This window comes from Oncorhynchus mykiss, chromosome 7 (assembly GCF_013265735.2).
Source record: "Oncorhynchus mykiss isolate Arlee chromosome 7, USDA_OmykA_1.1, whole genome shotgun sequence".
NCBI lineage: Eukaryota > Metazoa > Chordata > Actinopteri > Salmoniformes > Salmonidae > Oncorhynchus > Oncorhynchus mykiss.
Genome location: NC_048571.1, coordinates 72,752,034 through 72,764,241, shown reverse-complemented (window position 1 = coordinate 72,764,241; position 12,208 = coordinate 72,752,034). Strand labels below are relative to the sequence as shown.

At 45.6% G+C, this 12,208-nt stretch overlaps 1 pseudogene; it reads right to left on the bottom strand.

The window, feature by feature from the left end:
* Positions 1 to 9,786: 9,786 nt before the first annotated feature.
* Positions 9,787 to 11,631, bottom strand: LOC110529023 (annotated as a pseudogene).
* Between the last annotated feature and the right edge of the window lie 577 nt (positions 11,632 to 12,208).

Genomic DNA, 12,208 nt, shown 5'->3' with positions numbered 1-12,208 from the left:
ACCCTTCCCGCGGCTATGATTCTATAAGGAAATAAATGATTGAGTGCAACTCTGGAGAGATGACAGTTGCAGGCTCATGTCATGTTAATCAGAGCAGAGAGCAGGAGAGAGATCATAAAAGTTCCCATTCTAGTTCTGTGAGAGATAGAGAGAGGTGCCTGTAGCCTCTCATCACAGCAATGGCCAGTTGTGGGAAAAGTACCCAATTGTCATACTTCAGTAAAAGTAAAGATGCCTTAATAGAAAATGACTCAAGTAAAAGTGAAAGTCTGATTTAATTGAAATTTTTACATTGTACACAGTGTTTGTGCCATGAGATGTAACGGATCCTGGCAAATGGTTTCCAGAACGAAACAGTCCAAAATTGAAAGATGCCTGATCCTGTTCAAGCAGGATCCAGATCAACTTAAGCACTGTCATCCAGCATAGGGAATTCTACTTAATTCAAGACTAAATATGATTCACAGCTGGCACTGGACTTCTCTCAACCAGCTTCATGAGGAATGCTTTTCCAACAGTCTTGAAGGAGTTCCCACATATGCTGAGCACTTGTTGACTGCTTTTCCTTCACTCTGCAGTCAAACTCATCCCAAACCATCTCAATTGGGTTGAGGTCGGGTAATTGTGGAGGCCAGGTCATCTGATGCAGCACTCCATCACTCTCCTTTATCAAATAGCCCTTACACAGCCTGGAGGTGTGTTTTGGGTCATTATCCTGTTGAAAAACAAATTATAGTCCCACTAAGCGCAAACCACATGGGATGGCGTATCACTGCAGAATGTTGTGGTAGCCATGCTGGTTACGTGTGCCTTGAATTCTAAATAAAGCTCTGATAGTGTCACCAGCAAAGCACCCTCACAAAATCATACCTCCTCCTACATGCTTCATGGTGGGAGCCACACATGCAGAGATCATCCAATCACCTACTCTACGTTTCACAAAGACACAGCGGTTGTAACCAAAAATATCACATTTGGACTCATCAGACCAAAGGACAGATTTCTACCCCAATGTTCATTGCTCGTGTTTCTTGGCCCAAACAAGTCTCTTCTTCTTATTTGTGTACTTTAGTAGTTCTTGCCATAATATGGACTTGGTATTTTACCAAATAGGGCTATCTTCTGTATACCACCCCTTCCTTGTCACAACACACCTGATTGGCTCAAATGCAAGAAGGAAAGAAATTCCACAAATTAACAAGGCACACCTGTTAATTGAAATGCATTCCATGTGACTACCTCATGAAGCTGGTTGAGAGAATGCCAAGAGTGTGCAAAGCTGCTTTGAAGAATCTCAAATATAAAATATATTTTGTTTAACACTTTTTTTGGTTACTACATGATTCCACATGTGTTATTTCAAAGTTTTGATGTCTTCATTATTATTCTACAATGTAGAAAATAGTAAAAATAAAAAACTCTTGAGTAGGTGTGTCCACGCTTTTGACTGATACTGTATATTGAAATAAATAAAAATATTACTGAAAATTATATTTCTGTACATTTGCCCACCTATGTATTTCTCGGTCGCCTTCCACAAGCTTCCCACAATAAGTTGAATTTTGGCCCATTCCTCCTGACAGAGCTGGTGTAACTGAGTCAGGTTTGTAGGCCTCCTTGCTCACACACGCGTTTTCAGTTTTGCCCACACATTTTCTATAGGATTGAGGTCAGGGCTTTGTGATGGCCACTTCAATACCTTGACTTTGTTGTCCTTAAGCCATTTTGCCACAACTTTGGAAGTATGCTTGGGGTCATTGTCCATTTGGAAGATCCATTTGCAACATAGCTTTAACTTCCTGACTGATGTCTTGAGATGTTGCTTCAATATATCCACATAATCTTCCACCCTCATGATGCCATCTATTTTGTGAAGTGCACCAGTCCCTCCTGCAGCAAAGCACCCCCACAACATGATGCTGCCACCCCCATGCTTCACGGTTGGGATGGTGTTCTTTGGCTTGCATACTCCCCCTTTTTCCTCCAAACATAACGATGGTCATTACCGCAGTTCTATTTTTGTTTCATCAGACTAGAGGACATTTCTCCAAAAAGTATGATCTTTGTCCCCATGTGCAGTTGCAAACCGTAGTCTGGCTTTTTTATGGTGCTTTTGGAGCAGTGGCTTCTTCCTTGCTGAGCAGCCTTTCAGGTTATGTCGATGTAGGACTCGTTTTACTGTGGATATAGATACTTTTGTACCTGTTTCCTCCAGCATCTTCACAAGGTCCTTTGCTGTTGTTATGGGATTGATTTGCACTTTTCGCACCAAAGTACGTTCATCTCTAGGAGATAGAACGCGTCTCCCTCCTGAGCGGTATGATGACTGCGTGGGCCCATGGTGTTTATACGTGCGTACTATTGTTTGTACAGATGAATGTGGTACCTTCAGGCGTTTGGAAATTGCTCCCAAGGATGAACCAGCCATGACATAATTTTCTGGAATTTTCCTAACTGTTTAAAGGCACAGTCAACTTAGTGTATGTAAACTTCTGACCAACTGGAATTGTGATACAGTGAATTATAAGTGGAATAATCTGTCTGTAAACAATTGTTGGAAAAAATACTTGTCATGCACAAAGTAGATGTCCTAAACGACTTGTCAAAACTATATTTTGTTAACAAGAAATTTGTGGAATGGTTGAAAAACGAGTTTTAATGACTCCAACCTAAGTGTATGTAAACTTCCGACTTCAACTGTAGATGAGGGCAAAGGCCATACATTGAATGTCTTTTGTTGTTGTTGATATCAAGACCAAACTTCCCCATCACCAACATGAGATTTAAGCTGATTGACCAAAATAGTATGGATTGTAGCCAATGGAATTTCGAGAAACATTTGTCAGAATTTCCTTGTCTTGTCTAGCTGCCATTTGTTTTCTTACCATCGTATTCTTTGCAAATCATTTAGGGACTAGTACAATGAGTACACATATCAAATATGGTGCCAAATCGAGGAAGTGGTTCGTGAGAAGATTTATGAAGATTTTTCCTAAATTCCAAGATGGCGGAAAGTCCATCATGGCGAATGTTATAGGTCCGCAGAGGCAATATTTTTTGGTGGAGCTGTAGGTCAAATATGATACTTGTGCCAAATTTGGCACCATAGTTACTCTTGATGGGTTCTACCATCCTGCCAATTTATACAACTTTTTTACAAATCTGTTGTTGAGATATTGTCTGGAAGGAAGGAACTACCCGAATAATAATACAACAAATACATGATGTGCTGGGACCCCTAACAAGCTGAGTAACAAGTAAAAAAGTGAAAACAAAATCACAATAGTTCTGACCTCAGTTTTCCAATTTACAGTGTGGCTTGTCCAGTCTAGCAGAAAGCATCTCCACTCCTAAGTCATTCAGTCTGTTGAAACTCAAGTACAGGCCTTTTAAGGCCCAATCTGTAAATTCTATGCCCCCTGTGGTAATACAAGAAAGTACTCAAATGATTGAAGATGAACTATCCTTACAAAAAAATCAAACAAAGGTACATGTATGCCAATCAGTGCACACTAAGTGTACAAGGCATGCATCAAAAAATACTTTTTTTTATCCTAAATTAAACTCACTGATTGTATCTGGGATCACTGGCATTAGAGCAGTAATCAAAGTTGCACAAGATGGTTCTTCTGTGAGTTTACAGCCAGAGAGTCTACATGTTACGGTGAGTGAATGAGGACCCAAAAGCGAACTAACTTAAACAGAGCTTCTTTAATAACCAAACATAGGTAGGCTCAGATAGACCGGCAGATTCCGACAGGACAGGACAAGGTTACAGCAAACATGACGATAGTCTGGCTCAGGCATGAAACACAACAAACAAGAATCCGACAAGGACAGGAACAAAAACAGAGAGAGATATAGGGGACTAATCAGAGGGAAAAAGGGAACAGGTGGGAAACGGGGTGACGAGGTAGTCAGGGGGAGACAAGGAACAGCTGGGGGAAAGCGGGGGAGAAAAGGTAACCTAATACGACCAGCAGAGGGAGACAGGGTGAAAGGAAAGGACAGAGACACAACATGACAATACATGACAGTACCCCCCCACTCACCGAGCGCCTCCTGGCGCACTCGAGGAGGAAACCTGGCGGCAACGGAGGAAATCCTCGATCAGCGCACGGTCCAGCACGTCCCGAGAGGGAACCCAACTCCTCTCCTCAGGACCGTACCCCTCCCAATCAACGAGGTACTGGTGACCACGGCCCCGAGGACGCATGTCCAAAATCCTGCGGACCCTGTAGATGGGTGCGCCCTCGACAAGGATGGGGGGGGGGGGGGGGGGGAGACGAGCGGGGGGCGCGAAGAACGGGCTTAATACAGGAGACATGGAAGACCGGGTGGACGCGACGAAGGTATCGCGGAAGAAGAAGTCGAACTGCGACAGGATTAATGACCCGAGAAATACGGAACGGACCAATGAACCGCGGGGTCAACTTGCGAGAAGCCGTCTTAAGGGGAAGGTTCTGAGTGGAGAGCCAAACTCTCTGACCGCGACAATATCTAGGACTCTTAGTTCTACGCTTATTAGCAGCCCTCACAGTCTGCGTCCTATAACGGCAAAGTGCAGACCTGACCCTCTTCCAGGTGCGCTCGCAACGTTGGACAAAAGCCTGAGCGGAGGGGACGCTGGACTCGGCGAACTGAGATGAGAACAGCGGAGGCTGGTACCCGAGGCTACTCTGAAAAGGAGATAGCCCGGTCGCAGACGAAGGAAGCGAGTTGTGGGCGTATTCTGCCCAGGGGAGCTGCTCTGACCAAGACGCAGGGTTGCGAAAAGAAAGACTGCGTAAGATGCGACCAATAGTCTGATTGGCCCGTTCTGCTTGACCGTTAGACTGGGGGTGAAAGCCGGAAGAGAGACTGACGGAAGCCCCAATCAAACGGCAAAACTCCCTCCAAAATTGAGACGTGAATTGCGGACCTCTGTCCGAAACGACGTCTGACGGAAGGCCATGAATTCTGAAAACATTCTCGATGATGATTTGTGCCGTCTCTTTAGCAGAAGGAAGCTTAGCAAGGGGAATGAAATGAGCCGCCTTAGAGAACCTATCGACAACCGTAAGAATAACAGTCTTCCCCGCTGACGAAGGCAGTCCGGTGACAAAATCTAAGGCGATGTGAGACCACGGTCGAGAGGGAATGGGAAGCGGCCTGAGACGGCCGGCAGGAGGGGAGTTACCGGACTTAGTCTGCGCGCAGACCGAACAAGCAGCCACGAAACGACGCGTGTCATGCTCCCGGGTGGGCCACCAAAAACGCTGGCGAATGGAAGCAAGCGTACCCCGAACGCCAGGGTGGCCGGCTAACTTGGCAGAGTGAGCCCACTGAAGAACGGCCAGACGAGTAGGAACGGGAACGAAAAGAAGGTTCCTAGGACAAGCGCGCGGCGACGGAGTGTGAGTGAGCGCTTGCTTTACCTGCCTCTCAATTCCCCAGACAGTCAACCCGACAACACGCCCCTCAGGGAGAATCCCCTCGGGGTCAGTGGAGGCTACTGAAGAACTGAAGAGACGAGATAAAGCATCAGGCTTGGTGTTCTTAGAGCCCGGACGATAAGAAATCACGAACTCGAAACGAGCGAAAAACAGCGCCCAACGCGCCTGACGCGCATTAAGTCGTTTGGCAGAACGGATGTACTCAAGGTTCCTATGGTCAGTCCAAACGACAAAAGGAACGGTCGCCCCCTCCAACCACTGTCGCCATTCGCCTAGGGCTAACCGGATGGCGAGCAGTTCGCGGTTTCCCACATCATAGTTACGTTCCGACGGGGACAGGCGATGAGAAAAATACGCGCATGGGTGGACCTTGTCGTCAGAGAGGGAGCGCTGAGAAAGAATGGCTCCCACGCCCACCTCTGACGCGTCAACCTCGACAACGAACTGTCTAGAGACGTCAGGTGTAACAAGGATAGGAGCGGATGTAAAACGATTCTTGAGGAGATCAAAAGCTCCCTGGGCGGAAACGGACCACTTAAAGCACGTCTTGACAGAAGTAAGGGCTGTGAGAGGAGCTGCCACCTGACCGAAATTACGGATGAAACGACGATAGAAGTTCGCGAAGCCGAGAAAGCGCTGCAGCTCGACGCGTGACTTAGGGGCGGGCCAATCAATGACAGCTTGGACCTTAGCGGGATCCATCTTAATGCCTTCAGCGGAAATAACAGAACCGAGAAATGTGACGGAGGAGGCATGAAAAGAGCACTTCTCAGCCTTCACAAAAAGACAATTCTCTAAAAGGCGCTGGAGGACACGTCGAACGTGCTGAAGATGAATCTGGAGTGACGGTGAAAAAATCAGGATATCGTCAAGGTAAACGAAAACAAAGATGTTCAGCATGTCTCTCAGGACATCATTGACTAATGCCTGAAAGACAGCTGGAGCGTTAGCGAGGCCGAAAGGAAGAACCCGGTATTCAAAGTGCCCTAACGGAGTGTTAAACGCCGTCTTCCACTCGTCCCCCTCCCTGATGCGCACGAGATGGTAAGCGTTACGAAGGTCCAACTTAGTGAAAAACCTGGCTCCCTGCAGGATCTCGAAGGCTGAAGACATAAGAGGAAGCGGATAACGATTCTTAACTGTTATGTCATTCAGCCCTCGATAATCTATGCAGGGGCGCAGAGACCCGTCCTTCTTCTTGACAAAAAAAAACCCCGCTCCGGCGGGAGAGGAGGAGGGGACTATGGTACCGGCGTCAAGAGCTACAGACAAATAATCCTCGAGAGCCTTACGTTCGGGAGCCGACAGAGAGTATAGTCTACCCCGGGGGGGAGTGGTTCCCGGAAGGAGATCAATACTACAATCATACGACCGGTGTGGAGGAAGAGAGGTGGCCCTGGACCGACTGAACACCGTGCGCAGATCGTGATATTCCTCCGGCACCCCTGTCAAATCACCAGGCTCCTCCTGTGAAGAAGAGACAGAGGAAACAGGAGGGATAGCAGACATTAAACATTTCACATGACAAGAGACGTTCCAGGAGAGGATAGAATTACTAGACCAATTAATGGAAGGATTATGACAAACTAGCCAGGGATGGCCCAAAACAACAGGTGTAAAAGGTGAACGAAAAATCAAAAAAGAAATGGTTTCGCTATGATTACCAGAAACAGTGAGGGTTAAAGGTAGCGTCTCACGCTGAATCCTGGGGAGAGGACTACCATCCAGGGCGAACAAGGCCGTGGACTCCCTTAACTGTCTGAGAGGAATGTCATGTTCCCGAGCCCAGGTCTCGTCCATAAAACAGCCCTCCGCCCCAGAGTCTATTAAGGCACTGCAGGAAGCTGACGAACCGGTCCAGCGTAGATGGACCGACAAGGTAGTGCAGGATCTTGAAGGAGAGACAGGAGTAGTAGCGCTCACCAGTAGCCCTCCGCTTACTGATGAGCTCTGGCTTTTACTGGACATGAAGTGACAAAATGACCAGCAGAACCGCAATAGAGACAGAGGCGGTTGGTGATTCTCCGTTCCCTCTCCTTAGTCGAGATGCGGATACCTCCCAGCTGCATAGGCTCAGCTCCCGAGCCGGCAGAGGAAGATGGTAGTGATGCGGAGAGGGGGGCAACGGAGAACGCGAGCTCCTTTCCACGAGCTCGGTGACGAAGATCAACCCGTCGCTCAATGCGAATAGCGAGTTCAATCAAGGAATCCACGCTGGAAGGAACCTCCCGGGAGAGAATCTCATCCTTTACCTCTGCGCGGAGACCCTCCAGAAGACGAGCGAGCAAAGCCGGCTCGTTCCAGCCACTGGAGGCAGCAAGAGTGCGAAACTCAATAGAGTAGTCTGTTATGGATCGATTGCCTTGACATAGGGAAGCCAGGGCCCTGGAAGCCTCCTCCCCAAAAACAGATCGATCAAAAACCCGTATCATCTCCTCCTTAAAGTCCTGATACTGGTTAGTACACTCAGCCCTTGCCTCCCAGATTGCCGTGCCCCACTCACGAGCCCGTCCAGTAAGGAGAGATATGACGTAGGCGACACGAGCAGTGCTCCTGGCGTAAGTGTTGGGCTGGAGAGAAAACACAATATCACACTGGGTGAGGAACGAGCGGCATTCAGTGGGCTCCCCAGAGTAACACGGCGGGTTATTGATTCTGGGCTCCGGAGATTCGAAAGCCCTGGAAGTGGCCGGTGGATCGAGGCGGAGATGGTGAACCTGTTCTGTGAGGTTGGAGACTTGGGTGGCCAGGGTCTCAACGGCATGTCGAGCAGCAGACAATTCCTGCTCGTGTCTGCCTAGCATCGCTCCCTGGATCTCGACGGCTGAGTGGAGAGGATCCGAAGTCGCTGGGTCCATTCTTGGTCGGATTCTTCTGTTACGGTGAGTGAATGAGGACCCAAAAGCGAACTAACTTAAACAGAGCTTCTTTAATAACCAAACATAGGTAGGCTCAGATAGACCGGCAGATTCCGACAGGACAGGACAAGGTTACAGCAAACATGACGATAGTCTGGCTCAGGCATGAAACACAACAAACAAGAATCCGACAAGGACAGGAACAAAAACAGAGAGAGATATAGGGGACTAATCAGAGGGAAAAAGGGAACAGGTGGGAAACGGGGTGACGAGGTAGTCAGGGGGAGACAAGGAACAGCTGGGGGAAAGCGGGGGAGAAAAGGTAACCTAATACGACCAGCAGAGGGAGACAGGGTGAAAGGAAAGGACAGAGACACAACATGACAATACATGACACTACAAAGACAGAGACATCAATTGGTTAAAACATTTATTTAATGTTTGTTTTAAGAAACTCAGCATAGAAAGCATATGTGTGAAGTGAAGCTGAACATAAAGCACCATAAAAAAAATAATTTCATTTCTATGTGTGTGCCCATTACTTAAAAGGTGCAATATGAAGAAATCGCTCCGCCATTTCCTGGTTGCTAAAATTCTAATAGGGTAGCCTAATTTCAGTTTCTGTGACAAAACAGGCAATGTATAGTATAGAGAATCATAAAAATGACTTTAATGGAGTCCATGGAATGGTATCAATCACATGGAAACCACATCTTTGGTGTGTTTGATAGCATTCCATTGACTCCATTCCAGCCATTATTATTATGACCTGTCCACCCCTCAGCAGCCTATAACTCCCATTTCTATGTGAATTTGGTCGGGTCACCCACAAAGTTACATATTGCAGCATTAATGCCCAAAACACGCTCTAAACCTTATGGAACAGTTTGTCAGAGTCAATCTGTGGGTTGTTATCATGATATCATACTTAGACCCCTCCAAAAGAACTGACCTCAGTGTTTCCAGTTTACAATGTGGAGGTTTTAATCCAGCAAAGAATAACATCTCTTTGCAATCATCAAAGGAATTGTTACTCATGTCCAGGTCTCTCAGAGGTGAGTCTACAAATTGGAGAATGGAGGCCAGTAATTTGAAGCACTCATTTGAAAGTACATTGCCAGATAATCTGTAGAACTAAAGAAAATACAACTAATTTAACTTGTGATGTTGTGTATGTCAGAGTAGCTTAACTGATGTTTTGAAGGTAGACTCAGCGAAATAACATTTCCACGAACAGCACACACAGTATCTGAGCACTTGCTCAGGTTCGCTTCACACTGTTCACAGCGTGGTAACCATGTGACCAAAACAGCAGAGAAGTTGAGCATCAGGCTTCAGTTGTTGCAGAAATTGACCCACTAGGCTTTTTACTTTCTGCATCATATCGCTGAGTTTACCTTTGAGTATTATTTTGATTTACCAGGTAAGCAATTGACAAATGAAAACCCAGTGCTACTAGGGGTATCAGAAAGGCTCTCACTATAGTAAAAATGTCAGTTCGTGGTCAAATCTGATTGTGTGACATACAGTATGTGTGAATTCTGGATTAATACTTGCATTGCCTTTCTGCAGTTCCTCACAACTGGAAGCAGTCTCACATCACCCGTAATACCCGTGTTGTATCCGTTCACGTCAAACTCATCCAGCACCTCATCTGACATTTCAAGCATGTAGGCCAGTGCTGAGCAATGACAGGTGACAGTTCTGTTTCTGCATGATTTTCTGACTTAAGGTACTTTAGAATGTCCTCTTGTACTGAATTGTCTTTCATCTCAGTCAAGCACTGGCGAAGATTGATGTATCTTTCGGGTGAGTAATCCCCTACAATATCCTGATCTCTAAAATATGTCATCATTTTCTCAAGAGATTCACTTTGTGACAAGAGGCCTTGCAAGAGTTTCTAAGTAGCCTCCAGTGAGATGCCAACTAGGAAGCGGAGAAACAGGTCCAGGTGTCAATTCTTACTCTGCAAGGCTTTAACAACCATCATCTGCAGAAGCCTGTGCAAGGGAAGCTCATCCAAGTGGCATTATTTTGGCACACTTTCCAGGAAAGGCTCCAGCTCCTTGACATTCTTGATCACACAGCAGTGGAACACGTACAGCGCAGAAAAAAACTCATGGATACTCAGATGCACAAAGCAGTAGACCTTCTTTTTGTACAACACAGACTATTCTTTAAAGATTTCTGTGCACAACCCACAGTACACTGCAGCTTCACTGACCACAATGCCATACTTATTCAGGTCAGTTTCATAGAACATGAGATTGCCTTTCTCTAGGTGCTCAAATGATAGCCTCTCCAATTTCAGAAATAAATCTTTCCTTGATTCCAAGATCTTCTGTGCATCTCTCTCATTTTGCCCCAGATACTTTTCATTTGCCAGGTTTGTCTGAATGAGCAGGAAGTGAGAGTACATCTCAGTCAGAGTTGTAGGGATCTCTCCAAACTCATTTGTCATCAGCAATTCTTCAAGGACTTGGGCAGAAATCCAACAGTAGACTGATATGTGGCACGTGATGTAGCAATTTCTTGATGTTGTAAGGTGTGAGATGATTCTGCTGGCAAGATTATCATCACTCGTTCTTTTCCTGAAATATTCCTCTTTCTGTGGGTCATTGAAACCTCGTACTTCTGTCACTTGGTTGATGCACTTACTGGGAATCTGATTGGCTGCTGCTGGTCTGGAGGTGATCCAGAGGAGAGCTTTGGGAAGCAGATTACCCTTGATAATGTTTGTAAGCAACACATCCACTGAGGATGTCTTTGTAACGTCAGTCACCCTCTTGTTTTTATGGAAATCCAATTCAAGTTGGCTTTCATCCAGACCATCAAAGATGAACAGACCTTTACAAGCCGCAAATTCCATTGTCTTTTATCTCTGCAAGTTCAGGGTGGAAGTCATTCAGAAGTTCAGAAAGACTGTACTGGTCATCTTTGATCAAATTCAGCTCTCGGAAAGGAAGAACAAAGATGAAATCCACATCATGATTGGCTTTTCCTTCTGCCCAGTCTAGGATGAACTTATGCACAGAGACAGTTTGTCCGATTCCAGCGATGCCTTTCGTCATTACTGTTCTGATGGGTCTCTCTTGTTCCGGTAAGGGTTTGAAGATGTCATTGCAGTTGATTGGAGAGTCTGGTGCCTTTTTTCTCCTGGATCTTTTCTCAATCTGCCACATTTCATGTTCATCATTCACCCCTTGACTTTCTCCCCCTGTGATGTACAGGTTTGTGTAGATCCTTTCGAGATCAGTTTCATTGTCTGTGTTGCCCTCAAACACAAACTGAAACTTCTCCTTCAGACTGGATTTATGCTCCTCTTTAACTCTTTGCATCACAATATCCACTGCAAGGATAAGTTATATAAAATCCACAATAAGTGAAGATAAACATTTCATGGTAACATTTTGTACTGCAAAAGCATTATCGTTAATGTCGCCCTCAATCTAATATACACGTGCCCTACTACTACAACACTTATCACAATCATTTAAAATAAAATAAAAGTTATGTTTTATTGTTATACACCAGTCTTTTACTTTCGGTTTTGTACAACAGCTTCAAACAGCTGAAAATGCTACATTTTGCTTATTGAAAAGATATTTCACAACAGTGTAGATGGTACAATGATTCACATAAACTGAAATTAGGCGAACTATTACAATTTTAGCAACCATGAAATGGCAGAGCGATATCTGTATATCGCACCTTAAACCTAGGCCCTTTTGTTACCTCATATCCCAGCGAAAATGCCTTGAGAAGAAAACACTTACATTTCCTTGCCATTGGCTCAATTTGCCCTGTTATGTTCTGTTAATTACTGATGTCCCCTTTAAGAATGGAGCACCCTTGGTCATGCACATTGTTGTTCTATGTTATTCTGGTACTATCTCATTTTAGTAAATGTGAAGG